This window comes from Eublepharis macularius, chromosome 1 (genome assembly GCF_028583425.1).
Source record: "Eublepharis macularius isolate TG4126 chromosome 1, MPM_Emac_v1.0, whole genome shotgun sequence".
NCBI lineage: Eukaryota > Metazoa > Chordata > Lepidosauria > Squamata > Eublepharidae > Eublepharis > Eublepharis macularius.
In genome coordinates this window covers 234,470,282-234,494,184 of record NC_072790.1, presented here as the reverse complement: position 1 = coordinate 234,494,184, position 23,903 = coordinate 234,470,282, and the positions used below count along the sequence as shown (strand labels likewise).

General features: G+C 46.1%; 1 protein-coding gene and 1 pseudogene across 3 annotated transcripts in view; both read right to left on the bottom strand.

Annotated features, from left to right (window-relative positions):
• Window positions 1-23,903, bottom strand: part of MACROD1 (mono-ADP ribosylhydrolase 1) — a 384,893-nt gene that overhangs the window by 85,619 nt on the left and 275,371 nt on the right. The gene's annotated exons all lie outside the window — the stretch shown is intronic.
• Window positions 21,020-21,449, bottom strand: LOC129338823 (profilin-1-like; annotated as a pseudogene).

Sequence of the window (23,903 nt, the reverse complement as noted above, 5' to 3'; positions counted from 1 at the left end):
TAACTGTTCCACCACAGTACTGGCTCCGGCAAAGGGAGAACCAGTCTCACCCCTAAATTTTGTGACTGAGGAATTCAACTGCTTTTCTCCAGGGTTCACAAACATTTTATACATACTTTTATAAACCTTTGATAGTTTATTACTAGTTGATTTCTGGGGGGAGGGGGGATTTATGGTCACAGAATATAGGATGTCTGGAAATTTCTAAAGGATTCTATTTTGGATCATTATGAATTGCATGCACTCAAATTATCCCTATTTAAGGCTCTGTTTTCTGATCTGTCTCTGGGTTTTTTTTTTTGCCTTAGGGGGATACATTCTTAAAGAGTCACTATTTTTGCCATTCTTCAGGGTTCAACCCAGAGTTGTCCGGACATTGAACCTCTGTGTGAGATTTGTGCCTGAATATATCTTTTCTGTAGTGCACATCCATATCAATGTGTGCATATGAACACTAAGGTGCTATACCCCGCAGCAGCTGAAGTATGTTTTGAACTGTTGATAATGCATGTGTGTATGTGTATATATTAGTGTATGTGTGCGTGTGCACTCACGCTTGTGTGTGTGTATGTATGGAAAGAGCGAGAGCGAGATAAACACTCCTTTGGCTTAAATCAACGGAGGAGATGCCACTGCAGAGCACATTCATACAGCATTAGAGTGAAATAGTGAAGATTCATCTGCATTCGTATCGTACAGAATGGGTAGGACTTGCACATTATCCTTTGCATTGAGAACTAGGGTGTTACAAGCATGTCCCTGTTTTCATTTGTGAAACATAGGAGGGTACAGAATTGTAAGATAGGCTTTGCCAGTTCTTCTTCATTGAGGCTTAGAGGCACTTTCTGGGAAGTAGGATTAGCAACCTCAAAGTAGGACCTGGAAAATTCCTGGAATTACAATTGATCTCCAGGCTACAGAGATCAGTTTCCCCAGAGGAAACAGCCGCTTTGGACGGTGGAATCTGTGACATCATATCTCTGCTGAGCTTCCTTCCCTCCCCAAACTCCGGCACCTGCAAATTACCAGGAATTTTCCAAGACAGTTTGCAATCCTATCACAACAGGTGACGTTTGGGGAAGCGAGATATGTAGCCTACTTGTTTATGGCTTTCTCAAACTGATCTATTGTGCAGAATTATTGCTCTTTTTCTTCTGTGTTCTCATCATTTGGCTTCCACCTTTCAATTACTCTTTTTTCCATTGAAAGTGGAAGAATATGCTGGAAAGGGACGAAGAAGGCTGGGGAGGGTGTAGGATCTGTGATAAATCGCTCCCCTTGCACCACTTCTAGCTCTCACTCCAAGGTTTAACTCCTGCTAAAGACCCTGAGAAGGAGATTAAAGACTGGACATTAAACTCTGGTTAAACTCTGAAACCCAGCAAACTTCATTGTAAAGATCTATGAAAAATATCAAATTGTTTACCTTTATATTATGAAACAAACTGCATACAACCGATATGAGTGTGCCCCCCTCCACTATCATACTCCTTGGTTTGCTCAGTTATTAAAAGTCAGATGCTGTTTGTTCCAACCACTGTGTCCTGAATAGACATGGGCACGAACAGAAAAAAAACCCCGAACACCCTGTTCGTCATTCGGTGCCATCCACGAACAACGAACAACGAACATGGACGAACATGGACTGTTCCCGGACATGTTCGTTGTTCATGGGGTCCAGAACCACCCACACCCCAACCACCCCACTTAGCCCCCGTCCCCTCAAACCCACTTACCCGGCCCTTTAAATATCCCTTTAAACTATCAGCTGGCAGGCGGGGGGATTCCCTCCCGTCACCTGCCAGCTGATAGAGTAAAGGGCCCTTTCCTGCCATGTGCAAGGAGCAGGGCCCTTTAAACATCCCACAAACGGAGCTTCCCAATGTCCAATACCCACCAAATTTGCAAGGGACATAGTCCTCACTGTCCTCTGAAGACCCCCCAAGTTTAAGAGAGATTGCACCCCGGGAAAGGCATGATCCACAGGTCTCCCCGTTGGCTGTCATTTTCTCTTCACAGTGGCAAAAACGGAACTCTCTGCTGGAAGTACTTTGAAGGGTTAAAGCAAGAAGGAAAGCTAGAAGGAGTTCAGACAGAGTTCAGTCCCTCCCTCCCTCCGGTTGCCAAGGGGATTGATTGCAGCAGGCACCAGACTGTCTTGCTTGTCCAATGACTGCTGAAGGCAACGAACAAGGCTTTTAACGACCACCTGTTCGTTTAGGATGGGTCCTCACGAACAGCTTGCTCACGAACAGCAGATTGGACTGTTCGTGGGTTTTTTCTGTTCGTAATGCTGTTCGTGCCCATGTCTAGTCCTGACGTGCTTTCCTAATTCTGACCCTGCTTTTCTTCCAAACTTCATTTGCTGCCATCTATTCAGTATCATGTGCAAGTGCAGAGTGGCAGAACCAGTGTGCACTGTTAGCAGGGGGGCAGATTTTCTCCTTCAGCCCAGAGGAACTTCCCTCCTAGCATTCCTGACCTTACATTTTGCTTGACACCTTCTCCCCATTTTCCAACCAATCTCTGACTATCTCACTGTGGCCTCTGTCCCAGCAGTACCTATGCATACCTCCTGCCACACCGTTCTGCCATTGCCCGGCCTTTCTGCCATCACCTACCCTTGCCAGTCGAAAGTGGGCTATTCACGTTTTTTCTTTTTAAAACTGAGGCTGTTGCTGGTGCGAATCTATGATTAAAGGCATAACTGAAACTGCAAAGGCTGCCTATTGGGCTAGAATTCCTGCATACCGGACAGGTTTGTAGGGGAGCATGCATGAGATTCTCTGCAAAAAATTTAAGGGGGAAACAGGGATGCCACCCACCCACAGCACATCAGATATCACCCACCTGCAATGCACCACATCTGTGTGGACACGAATTTGGGGGTGTCAATGGAGGGCAAAATGTGGTATGCGTTGTGGTGTGAATTTACTGTGATCATCTTGTTTTTATGCAAAAACAGGAGAACAACCAGAAGCACAAAAAGAAGCTTGTATACATTGTACCCAAACTCAAAAATAGGACTTTGGGCAGGTGGGCCGAGTGTGGGCCCTGCCACCCCCAGTACAATAAAACCCAGTGCTATATCACTAAATTAGAGGTGTATCGTTCACATGCCAGCCAGGAAATTTAGCAGCCCCCCCTCCCCTGCCAGCAACTTACAGTTACTCAGTGATTAATGAAAAATACTCTGTACATGAACAGGCGACTTTCTTCTTTCTAAGAAGCCAATACATTTCACTAGGGAGGTGTCTTTTTTTGCTTTTCACCCCATTGGTGAATCAGCATTCACCAGGTTCCGCTCTGCCGCTTCCACAATCGGCCATCTTCTTCTCTGGCTCCTCCCACACTCTGACTCCTCCCACAACTCAGTCTCTACCACAGTCCAGCAGGCTTTATAGCTTGGCCTTGTCCATTGGGGGGCTGCCATTCTCCCTGTAATATCCAAAGCTGGCAACCCTACTAGGCCCTCTCAGTTCCACAGAATGAAAGAGCCCCAGGGGGAAGAAAACTCGAGTTTGCCAAGTTCAGTGAAAAAGACTCCATTTAATATCCCTCACCGCCGTATTTTATTCATCACTCCAGCTTGGAACGAGTTATTGAAAACACACTTTAATGGCAGGAGCTGGTTGCCGCTTGCGGGCGGCCCTTGACATCTTTCTCCTTCCATTTGGCAGCTCATGTGGCCACCCTTTCCACCCTCCCCACCGGCCTCTTCTCCTTCCCCACCCGACTCCCCCAACCGCTGTTTGTTTCCTTAAAGGAAATGTGTTCTAAATGCCAGGCTCGGCAGTTTGGAGTCCATGAATCACTACCGCCTGCCAGCCCTCGTTGCTGCACTATATCAGTACCAAAAAAAAAAGGAGGGAGAGCGTACAAGAGAGAGGCAGGCCCTGATGGAAATTAACGGGCTCTGTATCGATTGTATATATGCGTGCATTTGGAAGCCCTTCCCACACCCGTGAGATGCATGGAGACTGCAACTGCCAAGTACATGGAGCGGTTGTTGCGCCCAGCCTCCTGAAAATCCCCCCGAGTGGCGGATTTTAGAGGAAAAACAAACACGCTTTGAAAAAAATCATTTGGAATCCAGCTTTGAGAATTTGGATGTTGACCTTAACAAAGATAAGAGGTTGCCTTGTACCGCATCAGCACATTAAAAAAAAATTGATGGTTGCCGATCCAGCTGCCTGAGGAAGAGTTATGTGAAAAGGTCCCTTATTATACCATGTTCAGAAAAGTATCAAAGTATAAAAAGGCCTTCAGTTTGCAAGGCTGTTAACGACAGGACGTTTTGGAGGTCATTAATTCATAGGGTTGCCACGAGGCCGAAGCAACTTGAGGGCAAATAACACATGTAACTTCTTCACAAAATTTGTGATTAAAATGCACACATGACCTTTTATGAAAAGGGTTAGACAAATTCACACAAGGCAGGTTTATTGAAAACTATTTGCACTGATTGCTAATGTGGAACCTCCAAGTCCACAGGTAGTATATCTCAGAATACCGGTTGATAGTTGATAAACAATGAGAAAAGCTCTTGCTGTCATGTCTTGCCTTTCTCCATCTTGTTTGACAGTCACCGCTTCTCCAAGGCCTCAAAACCAGCCAGGGCTGGTGGTGCCTGAGGACCTTCTATCTGGAAAAGCACATGAATTCAGAAAACGCTGGCATGCAGAATGTGCGCTTTCCCCCTGAGCTATGACTTTTCTACGAGCTTGCAAAGTTCATATGAAGCTGTCTTATTGCCTCAGACAGTTGGTGTTTCTAATTAAATATTGTCTAATCTGAGTGGCTGCAGCTTTCTAAAGTCTGCAATATCGACCTGTAAATAGTAACGTTTGTAAAATAATGCCTTCACGAAGACTAATCCTGATGCAATGCCTAATATGTCAGCTTTCAGGTTGCATAGAACTCTTAAGAACTGCCGTACTGGATTACAGGAAGCTGTTTCGAAAGATGAACAGCCCTGTTGAATCAAAAGTCTACTTGCAATGAAATCCTAATCAGAGTTACTCCACAGTCTAAACCTATTGAAATCACTGTCACTTCCTCCCCAGCATCAGATACACTGCCCTGGAATCTGGAGGGTTCACATTAGCTTACATGGCTAGCAGCTGTTAACAGAATTATAATCTTAATATTACGAACACTGTATTGTCGAAGGCTTTCACGGCTGGAGAACAATGGTTGTTGTGGGTTTTCCGGGCTGTATTGCCGTGGTCTTGGCATTGTAGTTCCTGACGTTTCGCCAGCAGCTGTGGCCAAGACCACGGCAATACAGCCCGGAAAACCCACAACAACCATTACGAACACTGTTCAGTCCTAATAAAGCAAGCCTTTTATTGCCTCTGCAGATCCAGAGTCCTTTTATTGCTTGTGGGGATCTGGGTTTAAATGGGCCAAGACAGTGAGTTAATTTGACTGCGTCTCAGGGTCTGAGTAATAGGGTGCCAAAGCCACAAAACCTTGTGGGCCCCTTTGAGGCTGCTCCGGCACACCGAGATCAAAAGCGGAAGACAGACAAGCGCTGCCGTTCCTCGAGATGTGATTCCACGTCCATTATTAAGAGTGATCAGTTTCCTCAATTGATATTTGAAAACATTAAGCTTTCATAATGGGTGCGCAAGCAACTGCTCCTCATTCATCACATACAATCATTTCCTTTATTAATCCCCCCCCCTCCCGTCCCACTCCTGCAGAATTGCCACCCAATCAGACAGTTCTCGAGCAGAGAAAGATTTCCCTATTCATTACAGACCAGGGAGGAGATGGGGTGAAGGGATAGCAAGAGACAAGAGGATTTATAGGGTCAGGGAAGCAGTGGATAAAACCAGTGGTTTTTTAAAAAAATCATATGCTTTTTATTTAAACCGGATTTAATTTTTTTTTTAAGTAAGCTCGTTTGAAATAAAGTCTAATACAAATATATAATCTCTTAAAACTACGACCCTATTCGGAAAGTCTGCTTTTCTCCGTAAAGAGAAAATTGTGAGGAAAACTTTTTACTCAGCAGATAACATACCAGTTCAGATACTTATGGTTTGGTATTGAGGGATGGGGAACGTCAGACTTTATCTCTGGCAAAATTACCCATCTCTCTGCAATTTACTCAGAACTCTGGTTTATAAGTATCAGCTTTAAAAATGCAGACATTTATCTTCCATTTCATGAAGAACACTGTCCTTTCCAGTTCTTGCTTCCTATTGAGATTATTTACTATTTTGTAGATTGGGGGCAGGACAGGGAAGTTATCTGAGAAAGGAGAAGGGGCAGATGAATGCATAAAGAAACACTGAAAAAAGCCCCTTCAATAGTTATTCCAACCAGCACTTGTTTACAAAAATCCATCACATCCATAGGTTGTAAAAGAAACCCTACTTGGGTTCATAAGCATTAAGCCAACTGGGAGGGAAATGCATGAAATATATTGCACATCACAAAACATATTAAGTTAAAATATTGAACACACTTTTAAATACAGTGCAATCCTCAAGAGAATTAAACCCTTCTAAGTCCTTGGACGCCAATGGGCATAGAAGGGTATAACTCTGTTTAGGATTACCCTATCAAATAGTTTAGTATGCTCTACGGCTGCACAAAAGCTTAATTCAGTTTTAAACCAAAATGGTTTTAGCAGCAAATTTGTGTGCACTTTTGTTTAGGCAGTATTCAAATAACACATGGAATAATATATCAAGATGGGTAGCCGTGTTAGTCTTGTCTGTAGCAGTAGAAAACAGCACGAGTCCAGTAGCCCCTATAAGACTAATAAAATTTGTGGTAGGGTATGAGCTTTCGTGAGCTGCAGCTCACACTGCTTCAGACACAGATAGAATGTGCGTCCGTTTGTTGCAACTGGTAACGAAGCTCAGTCAAGAAGACAATGCACCCACCTGGACTGAATTGAGACACTGACTTCCTGTCTCATTATCCATGCTAATTGCTCCACACCCACTACCCCTTTGCATACCCCGCCCTATTACATCACACCTGCCACTGTCATTCACCGGCTAGTATCATTCGGTTACTGCAATCACTCCATTCACCAGGATATAAGGACAGATGGACTCACATTCTAGACGTACTTGAAGAAGTAAGCTATGGCTCACAGAAGCTCATACCCTACCACAAATTTTGTTAGTCTTATAGATGCTACTGGACTCTTGCTCTTTTCTCCTGCTACATGGTCTATTCAGTCCAGCATTCTGTCATACACAGTGGCTAGCCAGTTACTGTGGAGGGCCAACAACTGGTTATGGAGGCTGAGGCCTTCCCCTGATGTCGCCTCCTGGCACTGGTATTCAAACTGAGGTTTATTGCTTCTGGCTGTGGAGATTCTGTTTAGTTACCATGGCGAGTAGCCACTGATAGACCTTTCCTCCATGAATCTGTCTAATCTCCTTTGTCATCTTGTCCATTATTTTACACAAGATCTGTTCCCCTGAAGAGGGCCATTTCACCCTGCCTGAGGCGTGTTGCTTCTGTGGCTTTTTTAGCCAGCAGTCGAAGACACAACGTTCCATTCAAACGCGGATGTGTACAGCCAGAACTGCTCCATGCCAGATCCCAGCACGCTTTTATTTATCTGTAGCGCTTGTATCCCACCTCTCTGCTCTACAGCAACAACGGCAGTGAAATCAAGATAACATGATAAAAATCTAATTGCTCTTCCTATCACAATCAAACTGACATCTCCCAGGAAACATTTAAAAACGGCAGCGTTAGAGATTTTTTTCAAAACAACAGCAACAACTTTTACTCGCTTCAAAACGCCTCCGGAAATAAATTTTAAAATAATGCCAGGAGTTGAAGTGGGTGCGCTTCCTGCAAGGGGGGGGGGGCTTCCATCTTCCTACTGCACAACTGCCTGCCTCACCTCTGCCAATGCAGCTAAAGATGAAGGGAGCGGTTCATGCATTTCACAGGAAGTGGTCCCAAGGTTCCACTGGCAGGATGGAGCTACATCTATCAGACCTGTTTGATATGGTGACAAAGTGCCACGCCTGCATGTATGAATCAGGCCTGAGGGAGATTAAGGCAGCCTGCAAGCCTCTGACACTTTAGGGGTGGTTTACTTACCTGTTCTCTTTTCATCCCACTTGCCAACCCAAAACCGGTTCCCAAAACAGCAATCAAAATGCAATATAAACAGCATGTAAATACAAGATGTTCTGGGGAAGTAGAGTAGCTGGCTCCAGGTTCTGAAAATTCCTGGATATTTTGTGGTTGGAGCCTAGGAAGGGAGGGGTTTAGGAGTGGGGAGGACCTCAGCAGCGTATAATGCCCCCTTCCAAAGGAGCCATTATCTCCAGGAGAACCAATCTCTGTCGTCAAGAGATCAGTTGTAATTCTGAGAGATCTATGAGGAAGGGGTTCTCAGCCGGAGGTGGATGCAGGCACGAAGGAGGGGGGGGGTATCTGCCTGCTGAACCCCTCCCTCAGACAGCCCCAACAGTGGCAACTGGTAGGTGACTAGAGAGGAGGCTATTAGCTGAGGACAGACCCGGGCACCATGGAGGGGTGCCAGGCTGCATCTTGCTTTCATTCTGATGGCTTTTTGACAGTTCACGTGTGCATTGCAGGTAGCTTGACTTCCCTCTCCTTGACGACTTGCAGCTGAATTACTGCCTTCACTGAAAAGCACTGGGGGCTGACGGGATGCCGAAGTTCCTCTCTGTGGTGATGCTTGATGCAGATTAGCTCGTTCCTGCACACACATCTTCACCCAGTAGTCTGTCAGATGACACACATGCATGAGTAAACCCTCATCTGTTTGTAAGGTGGTGGTGCTTTACATCTGCAGAGATGCACCTGTGAAAAGCTGCCGCTGCCGCTCTCGGGGCCTCGTCACCCCGGACCTTTTCCTTCCATCATTCCTGGTCCTGGCGATCAGACACGGGCAGCAAGCTCCATGCTTCGAATTCAGTTTGCTGGCACGTGCGAGCCGATTTGGATCGGAACCACTGGCACGTGGGAAGAGTGGGGCAAAGCCTTTCCTCTGCCATTTTCCCTGACCTGAAACAACTCAAGGCAGGTCTGCTATGGATCCACACAAGGAAACGCACATGCAGCCCATCGTGTTTCTTACACGCCCAGGGTAATGCCGATCGCCACTTGGGGTCAGGAAGCAATTTTCTCCAGGCCAGTTTGGCCAGAGATCCTAAAGGTTTTTTGCCATCTTCTGGGCATGGAGCAAGGGTCAGTGGGGGTGTGGGTAGTTGAGAATTTCCTGCATTGTGTAAGATGGGGATGGACTAGATGACCCTGGAGGACCCTTCCAACTCTACAATTCTATGATTCTATGTTAAATTTCTGCAAAAGAGCAAATAGTGTCTCCCTGTGGCACTCAAGTCAGGCAAATGGCATGGGGGAGAGACTTCAGCCCCCTCTTCCTGTGCCCCTGGTCCCAATTCAAATCAGCCTCTCCTATGTGCCTAGGAATTGAGCTCTGAGCATAGAATTTGCAGGGCACACATGTCATCACGATCCATGAAGGACACAGGGAAAATGTAACACGAAGTTAGGCCTTCGGTTTGCCTGCAGGATGGGAGCTGGGATAACTGCTTTTGGATTCTACCCAGGGAATTAGGATTGGCCTCTTTTTTCCCCCTTCACCTAACGGCATGTGGGCTAGTGTAGCACAGTGACTAAGAGACAGTGCTGCAAAGTCCCCCATTCAAATCTGCCAGGTACTCACAAACTGGCCAACCTTACAGAATTGTTGTAAGCAGGGGTCATTTTGTAGAAAAAGAGCTGGATGAACTCATTAGCATAACTCATTAGCATATGTCATGCCCCTTGATGTCACCAGAAACGTGTCATTAGCATAACTGATTTGCATATGCCACACCCCCTCACACCATCTATCCTGGCTGTTTTGGACCCAATCCTGGCTATTCAGGACCGAAACTGGGCCCAAAATGGCAAAAAGGGGCTGAAAATGGCCGAAAAGGGCCCCAAAATGGTCAGGATCGGGCCGCTGCTGAACAGGAGAACGATCCACCACCTGTCAGAGGCCTGATCTGGGCCGTTTCGGCCCCAATCCAGGACAAAGCGGGCCCAAAATGGCTGAGAGACAGGTGGGCAGGGCCACCTGACATGTGACCTCTTTGGGGAACTGCTTTCCTGTGCTTTCCCCTCGAAATCAGCCCTAGTTGTAAGGATTATAAGGAGATACTATGTGTGAAGCCCTTTGAATGCAGAAAGTGGTATGTAAATGCTAAGCATTGTTTTTCTGCCTTTGCCTTTTAACAGCAGCATGATAACAAAGAAATTCAACAAGCACATCTTTTCCTGGCATGGAGAGAAAAGGGATGAGGCAGAAGTTTGCTTGCTGCATTTCTTCTTGTCAGGTTTGTTCTTAAAGGCATAGGAGCAAGGATAGTTAAAAACATGACAATCCTAGCCTGGAGAGCTGAACCACAGCTTCTGGGCCCCCCCTGCTCTCACTCAATGGATCTCCTTCCTATAAAAGTAAAGTAAAACACACCACAAGTCAGGATTCCTAAAGTCCACGTTACACTCTCATCAATTAATCCCTCGCCTCCGAAGCACAAAGAGACCCCAGAAAGGAAAGAACCTACAACTACCCTCTCAAGCTATCCCACGGATTCCCATGCTACTTCGAACCTTGGCACAATCCCCTTTCTCTTCCCAGGGCGCCGAAGGAAGGCAGGCTTTGCTCTCTGAGAGCCTTGGAAGAGCGGTAAACATCCCAGCCATGAATGCCCCCCATTCATGCCCCCAAATAGGCCAGGGCGCCATTCCCGAAGTGCGTGGAGGGTTCTTATTGAAGGAGCGATGAATCCATCCTTGCTGGGGTGCTGATTGAGGCTGCCACAGTGGAATGCTTCATGAGACATAAAGGGCCTGTTTCTTTGCTGTACTGAGGCTCTCTCTGTAGGGTACAGCAGGGGGCAGAGAGAGCCATCCCTTGCTCTCTGTGGGGGGCGGGGTTGCGAAATTGCTAAAAGAAGGGCCCAGGGAGAGTCAGCAAGGCCAAAGTGCATTGCGCCTCTCCCTTAGGAACAAAATAACTGCTTTACGGCATGAGACCAAAGGTCTGCCTGGAAGGCAGTCTCTGGGAATCTCACACATATGGCAGGAGGGTGACAGTCTTCCCTTGTTGATTGTTCCCAGTATTTGGTATCCAAAGGTATACTGCATCTGTACATGGATGCTCCATTTAATTATCATGACTAATAAGGACTGGCTTGCCAGACCAGGGTAAAGGTTATCAGTCTGACTTTGTCCAAGTCCAAGAAGAGAAAGTTGGTGGCAAGTGTGACACCCCAGGTACGGAAGGTCCATTCAACATTCGCCTACATGGCACCGAGTCTTTTAAATATGCAGTGCTGGGTGAGGACAAACTTTATTTATGTCATTTATAGTCTGCTTTTCTGAGATCCAAGGCGGATTATACAGCGTGATATTAGTACAATCAATATCAAGGACATTTAAATAAACAATGCCTTAGGGTAAATAAATGCAAGTTACAAAGTCATCATAACATTAGCAAAAATCTGATCCAGAGTTGAGGAAACGCTGAGACACAGCATAAACAATTCTAGGACAGACATTAGACAACACAGAACTACCCAGTAGGGTCATACTTAAAGCAACAGGTAGTGTGTAAGGTAACATAAGGGTGAAATCTATGGTCCCTAACTCAGTGAAGCATGTCTTTGAGACCACCGCCCTACAATACAGCCCTCCTATCTGAGTAAAAAGCCCTTTTGAATAATTCATTTTCTATTTCTCCTCATTCTGCTGATTTATACGGTACACGTGCTGGTATATCTCCTGGTTTTTAGGAAACTGGTGTTTATTATTTGTGTACGTGCCTCTATTGTTTTAAGAGATTTGCTTTCCCTGTGTATGCTGCTACTATCTTCTTCATCTGCTGGCCTGATGTATTTTCAGGATATTGTTTCTGCTACCTGTTTTACTGTATCTGTGTTAATTTTATCAGGGATTGCTGACTTAATTGGTTTTTAAAGTGGCCTTGATAATGGATTTTAAATAGCGTTATGTTTAAAAGGTATTTGTGGTGGCTTATTCTCCTACGCCACCACAGAGAGCCAAAGTTGGCCATGTAAGTTGTGAAATATTAATGTTTAAAATAAATACATACATACATAAATAGAATAATAGCCACTGATAGACTTATGTTTCTCCATCTCTCTCTCTTTCTTTCTGCAATTGAAGCTGGTGAATATCATTCAATCTTGTGCTGGCAATAGGCTCTTTTAGACATTTCTGAATTCTCTCTCTCTCCTACTTTTCAGTATATATGAAATAAGAGAGGAAGAAAAGCATCCCTCTCTCCACTCCATTCATAAATTTATCAGCCTCACTCCTTCTTAGCGGTTTAGCTGTTTTGTAGATAGATTGCAACTGTAATACTTTTGTGGGATACCTGCGGTCCTAGAGGGGGAAAAAAAGAAATAGACCTTAAGTATATGGTCTTCATGGATTGTGTAATAATTTATGACCTGTTCACAGCACCCAGTAATAAAGTTACCGCCAGTGACAGGCCGCAAGTTATAAATCAAATAAAACAAATAATCATATACCTTTTTTTAAAAAAGGAAAATAATTTGGCAACTGATCCACAAATGCCTATACTGTCCTTGTGGAGCTGAATGACAACTTTAGGTAGGCTTTACAGAATAAAAGCGCAGTGCCCTAGGTGATGCCCCCAAAGAGGGGGGATTGTCCTTCAGCATCTGGGGGGCAGCGCAAAGAAGGGATTAGCGCCCCCTCCACTGCAGGTTCATGGGGCTGCTTTATTAGTCAAATGTCTAACCCCCTCAGTGAGTTCTCTTCACTTTGCTACCATCACACGACCCCCCCCCCCCAATACTAATCTCACATTGAATAGTTTCCAAATCCTTTGGAAAAGCAATAAGGTTTTAGGCAGGTTAATACTGATTGAGAGAAAAGACCTTAGCAATCATGAGACCGGGGGAAGGGGCGGGGTGGATAAGAAAATGAAAGGAGAAAAAAGCTGGTATCGCTAGATAAATACTTATAACCACACTCACTCTTATAACTGCCCCCCCCACAAGATCAGCTTCCTTATCCTTTTTCTCTGGGGTCAGGCACTCAGGACAGTTTGGAAAGAAGCAGCTACACCTCAGCAGAGGGGTTTTCTTTGTGGGAAGAGGGGTAACTGTAAAATCAGGAAAAGAGGGAGATACATCCTGTATGCAATCGGGGTGCCGAACAGCACCCCCACCCATTTTTTAAGGGTTTGTGCCTCCTTCCAGTCTGGTGCGTGAGCTTCTGTTACCAGCTGGACCAGGTCAGTGCCCAGTACTGGGGACTCAAAAGCCTGTAAACTTCAGGTTCTGCTCCAGCTTCAGTCATAACCCAGAAAATTCCATCCTGGTGCTCCTCCTCTGTATTTTAAAAAATTAACTTTTAAAGATATTTATATCCTGCTTTTAATGTCATTTGATTTATATACTCCCCTTCAGGACAACTTAACACCCACTCAGAGCGGTTTACAGAGTATCCAGAGGAGTTAGCCTTGTTAGTCTGTAGTTGCAAAATAGTAAAGAGTCTTCTTCAGATGCATGGAGGGTATGAAGAAACAACCTCCATGCATCTGACGAAGACAGTTGTGGTTCTCAAAAGCTTATGCTACGATGGTTAGTCTTAAAGGTGCTACCGGACTCTTTAATATTTTACCAAGTATGTTATAGTTATCCTCACAACAATCACCCTGTGAGGTGGGTGGGGCTGAGAGAGCTCTGAGAAGCTGTGACTGACTGAAGGGCACCCAGCTGGCTTCGAGCGGAGGAGTGGGGAATCAAACCCGGTTCTCCAGATTAGAGTCCCACTGCTCTTAACCACTACACCAAACTGGCTCAATGGGGACCAAAGCAGCTTTATACCATTGTTCTCCCCTCCACCATTTTATTCTCACAACAACCTTGTGAGGTAGGTTAGGGCGAAGCGGGGTGACTGGCCCAAAATAACCCGGTGAGCTTGCAGAGTGGGGATTCAAACCTGGGCCTCCCAGATCATAGCCTGACATTCTAACCACTACAGTAAGCTGCTATTTTCTGCCCTGCCTGTTGCTTTCACAGCTCTGGGGGTGTTGGTATTGCAACAACCACGAAGTGGCAACTTGTGCCTGTAATACAGTCAATCAGAATTCCTATCATCAAACGTTCTATAGCAGCTGTTCTGGCTTGCCAACTATTTTCCAGAAACAATTTCAAGGGATGGGGTTTTTTTTTGACATGGCAGAGTTAAAGGTTAATCCTGTTATAGGTAACTTGGTACCCCAATTTGGCAATACGTCCCGTTCTGCTGATCAGAAAGTTATATCCTGCATCACTGTTAATATTTTTGACCTAGAGACCATTGCAAATAAGGGCTGCAGGAGAAACGTATCATGTTCAAATGAATTATCGAGCAATAATATCTTTTGTCAATCGATGGGTACTCTACCCACTCTCATCATTCACATCTGAGAGTCTCTCTCGCCATGTGAGCCTCCCCAGTTAAGGTCCACAAAGAGGATACCTGGACACATGAAGCTGCCTTATTCTGAGTCCAACTACTTGTCTATTAAAGTTAGTCTTGCCTATGCTGACCAGCATAGGCTTTCCAGAGTCTCAAGTGGAAGTCTTTCACCTGATGCTTTTGTGGCGGAGGTGACATTCAAACTAAGGCGGCACCGTATGCTGCTGAAGTCCCTTCCCTCCCCAAATCCTGCCTTCCCCAAGGTCCACACTCAAATCTCCAGGAATTTCCCAACCTGGAGCTGGCAACCCGAGGCCTTCCATTTGTGGTCCTCTCTCCTTGGCCCGCACACTCATACGATGAACTGACAGCAGTCTGCTCTTCTGTGTATTGTACTGACAAAATGCACTTGGGTCTTCCGAGGGGGAATCACAGCTTAATTGCAAAGAAACGGAAGATGACAGGGGGGGAGGGGAGGGGAATGAAAAGGAAAGAAAACTAGAAGAAAGAGAAAGCCTTGAATTAAACTGTCAAGAGTGCGCAACTGCAGCAGCGGCCGTGGCGTGTCCGTGATTTAGATGAATAATTGAAACGCTCCGATACATTTATTATCCCTTTAGTGCAAAAGTGGCAGAGAAAGACGAGTGGTAATTGAAAAATAGAACACAAATCTCCCAGTGAAAGCGCCGTTTCTTATCGCAGAGTAAACATGTCAGGCCTAATAAACAAGAGAGCTGAGATGCGAGGTGGGGTGGGGCGCAGTGTGTTGATTTAGTGGCTGATTTAAGGCCTTTGCCCCTGTTTCTTAGTGCATGATGAGAAAAGGGCCTAGTGTCGTTTTTATTGTTTTGGGGTGTGTGGGGGTTGTAATAATCATAATACTAATAAAAACAGAAAAGCCTTTCTCTTCTTTTTTTATCGACCTAGTAAAAAGCCTTTTATAGTTGGCCTGGAGGAATGTTCGGCGCGGAGTTCTTGGCACTGCCTGCAGTACGGGCCCTATTCAACTTTGGCACCACTATGCCCTCCAAATGCCAGCCACATGTGCTGTGGACCGTAAACTAAGCAGGGCTGAGCCTTCTTACAGGATGAATGGGAGATGTCTGGAGGTGAGCAGGCTGTTGTCAGGAACCGGGTTTGGCAGGGCCCGTGTAGTGGGGTTTTCATTTGGGAGAGGGGAGTAGTTTGCTGGTATGAGCTGCTCAGCACTGTGATTTCCTAATGCTAAGAGTAAGGTGGGAGGGCCAAGCCACTAGAAAGGGTGTTGAGGAGGTGGGAATATGTTGTTACTAAAATGCACTGTAAAAAGCATACACAAATTTGGAACATCCTAAACGTGTGCGAAAATGCTTTGGACTCAGTAAACACATCTGCTGAGAGCCAAAAAAAAAAAAAAATGGGGGGAGGGGAGAAGCCTGGTAGGTAACTTGGAGAGGAATAATTCTCTGCTCCAACCGTCCCTATTTACCAGGGGCAGGTTTTTTTTCCTGGTCCTGATAAATCACTGACCCTATTTTTGGCCTTAAGGGGTGCTTTCTTAACATTTGATTTATCTTCAGATTATAGCTTTGTCATTCTTCAGGGATCATTTCTCTCCCCAGCGTTCTCTAGGAATCAATTCTAAGTTGGATGTTAAGGAACGCGCCTAGTCTAGGGTTTCCAGATCTGAAATGGGAAATTCTTGGACATTTTGGGGTGAAGCTTGAGGAGGGAGGAGCTTGGGGAAGGGAAGGAATTCAGGAGGCATCAGATGCCATACAGTCTACCCTCCAAAGCAGCCGTTTTCTCCAGGGGAACTGATTTCTGTAGTCTGGAGATCAGTTGTAACTCTGGGAGATCTCCAACCACCAGCAGCAGCAGGCACCCTAATGCACATGAAGGTGCCGTGCACAGCCTGCTATTTTAATACACTGTAGTGGGTGTTGAACACAGGCCCTACGCAGGGGCAGTACTGGCCAACAGGCAATGCGGAAGCTGCTCTGGGCCCAGTGCTTGGAGGGGCCCCAACGCCCATGACCCCACCTCCCCAAAGAAGGTGGGGGAGAAGGAGAACAAGCTCTTGCTGCCACTGCTCCTACACAGTCAAAGTGCAGATATATAGCCACTTTGCTAAGCTGGCTGAGAGCCAAACTAAAAGTGACGTCTTACACAGGTTGGACACTAGTCGGCTTCCCTCAAGTTTTGATGGGAAATGTAGGCATCCTGGTCTTGCAGCTGTAATGGAGAGCCAAGCTGTAAAACCAGGGCGCCTACATTTCCCATCAAAACTTGAGGGAAGCCGACTAGTGTCCAACCTGTGTAAGATGTCACTTGTAGTTTGGCTCTCAGTCGTGGATCAGTAATTAGAGGTTCTGGGAATCCAACTTATGGGACCTTGGGCTCTCACCCTCTGACACAGACACATTTTGAACTGTTGTAGGACAATCCCTCACCCTTGACGCACACATCTTTTAACCAAAAGCACAAACATCATCTTGGCTTTCAATTCAATGGTGGAACAGGATTTTGAAAAATACAGCAAGCCTTCAACCATCTGTAAAAAATATACAGATTGAGGGCGGGGCTAATTCTTGCAACGAAAACAGAGAGGTTGAAAACATGCCTCTATATTCATCTGTGAAATTTTGGAATATGTGTTTTATGAAGTCATGGGATTCTGATAATTCTGTGCCACTGCTTACACACTAGGGTTGTCAGATCCCTTTGTCCTCCGGCGGGGTGGGGGAGATATCTGACACTTACCCTGGTCGATTTCACTGCGTGCAAGCAAAGCCTGCGCGTGCTCTTGGCAGGTGTGATATCATCACGCCTGTTGGCAGGGATGCTCCTGTGCTTCACAGGGGCCAATTTGTGCCCCTTGTGAAGTGTGGGACCATGCCTGCCAATGGGCACAATGATGTCACTTAAGGAAGTAAAATAGTAAAGAGTCCAGTTGCACCTTTAAGACTGACCAACTTTATTGTAGCATAAGCTTTCCAGAACCACAGCTCTCTTCGTCAGATGCATGCATTCGTCATCTGATGAAGCGAGCTGTGGCTCTTGAAAGCTTATGCTACAATAAAACTGGTTAGTCTTAAAGGTGCTACTGGACTCTTTACTATTTTGCAACTACAGGCTAACACGGCTAACTACTTTGGACTTGAGGAAGTGACTTTGTTGTGGATGGTAGGAGTGCGCCCACTGTGCACTGGCCGTTGCCGAGGCCTTTCCCCCCTGCTGGCCAGGTGAATGACAGCCGGGGGGGGGGGGAGAGGCTGGGAGCAGGGGATTCCCTGCCCCCACTAGGGGACTTGAGAACCTTATTTCACACTGCTACATAATATGTAGGGCAGAATGTAGCAACCTGAAAATCTCAGTTCTCCATTTCTTCTACCCTGAATAGGGTAGCTGACATATGGGTAGGGTTTAGCAATCTGCTGTGGCATAGTGGTTAAGTGGCTGCGCTGTGAATCTGCACTCTGCTGGTTTGAACCCCACTACTGCCATGAGCTCAGCAGGTGGCCTTGGGTAAGCCACTCCTCTCAGCCTGAGCTCCCCAGCTATATTGTGGGGACAATCAGACATTCACTTTGTTCTCTGCTCTGAGTGGAGCACTAATCTGTCTAGAAGAGTGGTATATAAGTACATACTTTAAGAAGAACCCTAAGCTTTGAAGCACAAGTTACAAGTCCTTACAGTTGCTGATTACAGCTTGGGAACAGGTGGGTGGCAAGCCAAAGAGGAACAGATAGAGGAGGATTTTTTTTTATCTCCAGGAAAAGGAAGATGGACCCAGAGCTAGTCCAAAACATTTTAGCGTTTCTGGACAAATGTACACCCTGCTTAACATACCCTAATTAACAAACATGGGCACTTTCTATAAAGGTTAGTGAGCACTGAAATGATAATTGCTTGTGAAAATTTTAAGACAATTTTTCTTTTCCTTTCACCTCCATACTGCATTGTTCATTTGATTATTATACTGTATTTATCTTATTTTTCTCTAATTGTTAAATCCAATTTAAAGGACCCTGTAATTTCTGAAATCTAGGATACTGGGCGTATTATACCGTTTTAATTTCATTGTTCTTTAATTGTGTAATCCAGTATTATATGCAATTTATTATACTAATCTTTATTGCATTGTTCTTATAACTTTGGAATCTACCGTAAGCCTTAATGAGAAAGGTGGTTGAAAGTGAAACAAGTGAATAAATAGAAATGTCTGTCAGCATTGCTGATATTTAATGAAGTCATGCAAACGGGGGGTTTCTACTAGGGTTTCCGACCTCCAGGCAGGTCCTGGAAATTTCCCAGAATTAAAACTGATATTTGGACTATACAGACTAGTTTCCTGGGAAAAACCAGATGCTTTGGACGATGGACTATGTGGCATTATATCCCTCCTCAAACTCAGCTCTTCCCAGGTGCTACCACCGAATCTCCAGGAATTCCTCAACCTGGAGTTGGCTATCCCATTTCTTCTCCGTGGTTCAACAGTTTCCCGCTGCGTTGCTTTTAATGACATCCCAAATCTGCTACCAAAGTCCAGAGCGTCAATATATTTAAGTAAAATAAATAAAGCTGAAAGCAATTGAAGTTCACGCTCTTATGAAGTCTGACATCACTTCCGCAGCTGCTTCCGGGCCTCTGTGGCAAAAACGGCTGCTAAGGCCCTCTCCAGCTCCATTTTCCTCTTGAAATATTTTTTTTAAAAAACCAATTTTTCCCTTAACATATTTAAAAAGAGAGAGAGAACAGGGGGCCCTTGAGAGCATTCTAAGCATTGACTGCCACATGACCATAGCCAGTTTCAAACATCTGACAGACGGAGAAAGGATTTCCGGGGCTAAAGGTTGGTTTTTTTCCAAGCAATTCCTTACAGTTTGTGTGTTTATATAACCTAGGACTGTAGGACACCCCGGGAATTCCTCCGGCATCACAGTTCCCATGTGCCCAATAAAGCGAGGGAGTTGGTGGCAGGGATATGTCGGTGGCTCCCCCTCTCTTGCTATTGCTACAGCCGTCTCTGGGTCCCAGCAAACCATTCCCATAGCAGATACTGTTCATGTGCCCCCCCTGCCCCGCCAGGTCCTACCGAGAATGCTGCAGAAAATCATTCCTTTAAATAAGCTTCCCCCACCCACCCATTGGCCACGAAATTTCCCCCCTGTTGATAACCCTTCAGTATGAATAAATGTATGAATATGCCTTAAGATACAAGGCCCACCTGCCACCGTCTTCCATATTCCTCTCCCCAGCTGAATTCACATAAATATAATGGAAGTAGCTGTGTGTGTGGGGGGGGGGGGGACACACCAACCTTATCCCTCCAGCAGGTTACCTCAGTCCATTATCTCTAATGATCTCGGGGCTTACTGGGGGTGGGGAGGCTTTGTGGAGAGGCCTCTTTGCCTCTGCTTTGAAGCCACAAGCATCCTTTTAGCTCACATTCTCAGGAAAGCAATTTTTGCTTCACAAAAATTAGTCTCTCTCTTTCTCTTTTTCCCTCTCGGTAACCTCTCTGGTCTCTCTCTCCCTCTCCTGTTCCCCTCACATGCTTCAATCTCAAGCCCAAGGGAAGGCAGTAGAATAGAAATCCTTAAAGAAACTGATTATTCTCCCTAAGGGGCGAGGTGTGTGTGTGTGTGTGTGGGGGGTGCTTAAAAGGCTGACTCCTTGTGAAGTGGTAGCAAACAGGCCAGGAATTTCTTTCTAGCTGCTGACGTCCCCGAGTCCCTCTGGGGAGCTTAAGGGGTAGAGAGCTGTCCATTCCCCAGCTTGTTTACACCTCACAGTGGCTGGCAGAATGGAGAGACAAATAAGTAAATGCACAAAACCGAACAAAATGAAACAAACAAACAAAAAAGCAGTCGCCCTCCCTCACCCTGCCAGTTCCTTTACCGTTGATAAAAATGGGAGCTGGGAAGACGGAGAAATGCCCTGGTGAGGGAACAATATGGCAAGCTGGAGGAGTTGAGCTAGGCCTCAAGTATCCTCCTTTGGACTGGACTGCAGAGCCAGGCCCACTGACCAGGAGAAACTCGAGGAGCAAATTTCCAGGGGTTGTGGTCACCTTGGAGCCCATCGCTTGTTTCCAGGGTGATGTGTAGGGTTGCCAGGTCCAGGTTGGGAAATTTCTGGGGATTTGGTGGGGGGGAGCCTGGAGACGGCGGGTTTTGGTGAGGGGAGGAACCTCAGCAGGGTATAATTCAATAGAGTTCACTTTTTTTTTTTTAGAATTCAATTTATTTTTATTTTTCTTGTTCCAATATAGTTTTCTTAACCAAAAAACTACACCTTGTAACAACCAGAAAATTTGGCAGCAATAAGGATTTGTGATGGAAAAATGGCAAAGAGGAAAAGGAGTGAAGGTGCCAGGGAAGGGGTTAGAAAAAAATGATAGAAAGGGATGGGGGAGGCAACAAACGGGGCTGGAATAGACAGCGGTCTGGCACCAGGGTCGATCCCACGATGGCAAGGCCGGTGGCCCCAGGCAGTCGCCACCACCTTGGACATCCTTACATTGTTCCATCAGTAGTACCAGAGGCGGGGCAGCGCAGGCACATCAATATTGGGACCTCCGCAAGTGGCTGGCCATCTCAAAGCACTTCTTGTTGACACAACTGCCGTGGATTCCTTCCTTGCCCATCACAAGGACTATCGTCTGTGGCTGCTGTGATATTGAAGGTGGGGGCACCGCCCGTGCTCTTCGTCCGCAGGTCCATGGTGCACTCGCCATCCGTGTGCAAGCTGTCCCGGATGGCGGAACACTTCTGGCCCCCCAGCGTCAGCCCGTTCACAAAGAGGTTGCTCCGCTCCTTTCCCACCAGCACATTCGCCTCCGTAGGCGTGATGTTGGCGAAGGTCTTGCCCAGGGCGGCGGCCCAGATGGAGGGCATGTCCTTGTAGCCCACGATGGCGGCGTCCTGGCAGGTGCCATCGGCCATCAGGCTGTTGATGTAGCCATTCCAGCCGCTCATGGCTGCTGCGGCTGGGCTGGGCTGGGCAGGGCTGGTGGGCCGACGTGGGGTCCGGGGCGGTGAGCGAGCGGGCGGGCGGGCAGGCAGGTGGCTCTGCCCCGCAGAGTCTGCGAGCGCTGCGTGGCAACGGCGGCGCCTCCTTGCTGCTTCCTCGGCACGCACCACGATCGACTCCCGCAATAGAGTTCACCTTTCACAGCAGCCGTTTTCTCCAGGGGAACTGATCTCTTTGGCCTGGGGATCAGTTGTAATTCTGGGAGATCCCCAGCGACCACCTGGAGGCTAGCAACCTTGATGTGAGGGGGACCTCGGGTTGCCAACTCTGGGTCGGGAAATCTCCAGCAGATCCCTTTTTCTGGGGAAGAAGTCTGTGATGCTTCTTAGCAACCCTAAACAGACCTGGCATACAAGGCCCAAGGATGATGGCAGCCAGAGACTGTCCTGCTTGCAGTGAACAAACATGGAGGACCAGAGGTGGATGTCTTTAGAGGCAAGGACTCTCTGTGTACAGAGAGACTTTAAACCCATTCAAGCACCTTTATGGGATCCCACTTGGAGATGGTTGGGCTGTAACAGCTTCCCCTTCTGTCCTGCTTTGTTTTTCCTTGCTGAAGTGAACAGCAGCCATCCGCAACTGGGATGGGAGGTGTAAAATCTGTTCCCTGCCTGCCTCTAAGCATAAACAACTTGTTTCTACCTACCTGTGTATAATTCTGCCCCTTCATCTACATATAGTCTCATGCTGTGTTACGGTTTTTTGGGTCTCAAACAGACAAAAAAGAGTTCACGTATCTTGTTCCATCCAGAAAAGACACATTCTTTAAGATACACACAGTTTTCTCCTTTCAAATGCTAATAACAAAGCAGATAGTTCAGTGCTGAATAGTAAAAGCAAGTGCAAGGGTTAAACACCCTCTCCTTCCCTGGCATGGCTCAGAGGCAAATTGAGATCGCACCATGGGCTACAAGCGTATTGGTTGACTTCATCTCTTCTGCTTGAACCCTTGATCTCGCTGTATTGCTGTGCAGCATTAGGGACCGGCTATAAGTCGTGTTTGCTGAACACATTATTTTTAGTCAGCCTTTCTCACTGGGACTCAAGATGGGTTACAAAGAATATGACAATACAGAAAGTCAACAGGAAGGGACATACAATAGACCACGCGATATGATTTGACTTGTAGAAATCTGGAACCAACCAGGGATCAGAAATGGTGCGGAAGCAAAGCATGGCACATTAAACAATGCAAAAATGGCACATTAAACAATGCAAAAAATTACATAGTAAGAACCTGCCTACAGTAACAGATAGCAGAAACTATATAAAACGGTATAGCCCACAATCCTTAAGACTTTACCACAAGCTTCACTGTGAATCATTTTGTCACAGTATAGCCTATTTTCTGAGCAAAAAGCTACACCTCACAATTAGTTCTTTCTTTCCCTCCTCCTATGTCTTTCTTTCCTCCTTCTCCCTTTTACATTCAGCTTATTCCAGCTTTCATGGAAAGCCATGACATTTATAGCTGCCCAGCAACAACAACAACAAGTGCACTTATATACCACGCTTCTAGTCAGATTAGGGCCCCACTCTGGGCAGTGAACAAAATCAGTGTTATAATCCCCACAATACAGGTGGGAATTAGGGCTGAGAGGAGTGGCTTACCCAAGACCACCTGCTGAGCTCATGGCAGTAGTGGGATTCAAAACAGCAGACTGCTGATTCACAGTCCCACCACTTAACCACTATACTACAGTTTGTGGTATATATCTAAACAGAGTAATGGAGCAGGGAGATGGCATACACTCTAGTTTTTCTGTCCTGCTATGGCTTCTGGTCCAATGGGCTTATGAAGCACAGCAAAACCCTGCATTACCTGTTTGACCAGAGAATGCTGGGAACATATAATCTTGTACAATGCTTACAAAAATTCCCACGCTCAGGCTGGCGCAACCTCCATGGCTATTTGCCATGTGCTAGCTTTTGACGACGCTCCTCTGCAGGGTCTTGCTATCTTGTGTTTTTTAAACAGGTTATCCATTTAATAAGCGAATTCCTTTCCAGTTTTTCCAGATTTAACCTTTTTCCTCCCAAACTAGGTAATGGCAATAGAAAACAATCCAGCTCAATAAAGGAACCAACGATAAAACTACAATAATATACCAACAACAAAATAAGCAGAAAATGCATCCAAAGATTGAACCTAAGGGCAAGCAAAAGAGCGAAACAGCTCATCCGAACACCTAGTTCAATGAAAGCAGCAGGCGGACTTCACAGGGTAGTGTACTCCCGAGGTGTGGAGCCAAACCTGAGAAGGCCCTGTTCCACATCACCACCCACTTTCAGAACCCAAGGAAGAATACCTAAGAGCCAAAATTGACAGTGGCTGGATCTCAGTTGTGAAACGGAGCTGCCAAAGTTAACTATGAGGGATGCCCTGTCTGGATTAGGGT